The 2,199-nt window shown below is 29.1% G+C and overlaps 1 protein-coding gene across 1 annotated transcript in view; it reads left to right on the top strand.

The window, feature by feature from the left end:
* The window catches only part of LOC137626685 (ionotropic receptor 21a-like), a 19,720-nt gene that overhangs the window by 12,741 nt on the left and 4,780 nt on the right, over window positions 1–2,199 (top strand). The gene's annotated exons all lie outside the window — the stretch shown is intronic.

The following is a 2,199-nucleotide window of genomic DNA, read 5'->3' as shown; positions in this document are numbered from 1 at the left end:
AAACACGGCTGTATTTTCTCTAATAGAATCTACAAAAAAAAAGAAACTTTCGTGTGCTGGTTTTTGGCTGTAGATTGTGTCGACAGTAAATCTCTGATGAGCTGAACTTGCTTCATGAGAGAAAGGATGGCCTGTAATAACAAACTCACGAAAACACACACACTCTCTCTCTCTTCTCTCTCTCTCTCTCTCTCTCTCTCTGGGAGAGAGATATAGAATTCATCATAGGAATATTATCGATATATATATATATATATATATATATACCTGCACTCTTTCCCTTAATCCATTTATCAAACTGGATTTCTCTACAAAGTACATTTGTATAAATCTATTGAGCCTACTCGATTGATCATGTCATTTGAAAGCCTTCATTTGAATATAGTGCTATAGGCTTATTTTACATATTCCAGAACCTGACACTGTTGATCTATAGGCTTACCTATATACATATAAACAAAATATACATATGTACATATGCATATATCTAATTTGAAATATATTACTTACAAAAATATTCTATAATTTTGTAAGGGTTTCTCAATATATCATCTTTTACTATCTTCTAAATAAGTATACGCAATCCGTCAAAAATTACGAGTAAATATTTACATAGCTATGCACAATTGAACACAAAGACTCAACCCTTCCCACCCCCTCCCCCTTTCCTAACTACAACACTCTGGTTTGGCAGTTTGTGGGAGAGTGTGGTTTCTGATTGTACATACCTCTCAGGGTAAATCTTTTACCAGGGTATGCCTACACCTTCTCTCCCTGAGCGTGACAGGGAATATATATATATATATATATATATATATATATAGTCATGTATATACATGTGCTCCTTATTACATAGTTGAGATTTAAGTATTCTTATTGTATGTTGTATTCATAATCTTTCAACCAAGATTCCATCTCCGAAAACATATTTATATTTCCTTTAATTAATATACGATTTTTAACAATCTTTAATAACCATTCTCCCTCCTCACACTTTCCCTACACTCCCCACGCCCTCAGTCCATTGATCAAAGAAACACAAGATAACCCTAATCTCCTATAGATTAAATTTACCTAATTGCTAAAACTGAAACATTCTTTTGTTTACCTTTCTTATCTCTCAAAGGGTTTGGCCCTCCCACTTTTGTTTCTATCTACAGATTTTTCAGTTCAGTTTAAGTGGAATATTTTTCATAGTCTTGTTTACTTACATATTTTATTGAGGCTTATTTTTACGTTAAATATAAGTAGAATATTTTTTTTTCAAATGATATCATTTTTATTCAAGCTAGAAAATGTAGTTTAGAAGCAGGAGTTTGGTAATGTCTCTCAAAATTTTCTCTAAGAATAACAAAAATGGATAATATACATAAAACAGTTTTCCATAAAAGATAGACAAAGTTGAAAAGAGAAAGTATCTTTATATAAGAAGAAATTAGGTAGGTTTTAGAATATTAGGAAAAAGATTAAAGATACAAGACTTCCAATTTTGAAAGAAATTGAAGAAATTCCATTGCTTTCTCAAAACGAAAAAGTAATTTCTAATATCTTTCATCATCCTAAAAATATCAGATCTGTAATTTCAATATATAAAAGACCAAATTCAGAATGCTCTAAAAGTAGTTTCTAATACCTTTTATTATCAAAAGACTCTTGTATATTGAACAATTTTCAAAAGAAAAAGTCATATCTACAATTATTATATGCAAAAGATCAGATGGGGAATATATTCTAAAGTTAACAGAAGAAATATTATTTTGAAACAAGCTACCAGAGAGGGAAAATAATAAGATATATTCAATAATTCTAATTTTGAGATGAGTCTACGAAAATTTTTTTGATTTATCAGAAGTAAAATAAAATTTCTAATACCTACTACTATCATGAAAAAATAGATCTTCAGGAATTTCTAAATTCGTATACGGGTTAATAAGTTTTATTTGTTTTCTCGAAGAAATATTTAGAGTATTTTTTGGAACGTTCTGATTATATAAAAAAATGAAAAACCAAAAGAAAAAGCTGAAAGCTAAAAATACTTGAATAGCATTGAACATCAATAAGCCAGCTAAAATATCATAGCATAGTAGAATAAACCTTTTTAAATATCAGAGCATTTTAACAAAATCTTTAAAAAAATAATAACATTTTAGAATAACCCATCAAAATATCATTGCACATTACAACAGCTTCATGAGACGT

Source organism: Palaemon carinicauda, chromosome 34 (assembly GCF_036898095.1).
Source record: "Palaemon carinicauda isolate YSFRI2023 chromosome 34, ASM3689809v2, whole genome shotgun sequence".
Classification (NCBI taxonomy): Eukaryota; Metazoa; Arthropoda; class Malacostraca; order Decapoda; family Palaemonidae; genus Palaemon; species Palaemon carinicauda.
Note: the sequence above shows the minus strand (reverse complement) of the source record. Positions and strands in the feature narration are given on the sequence as shown.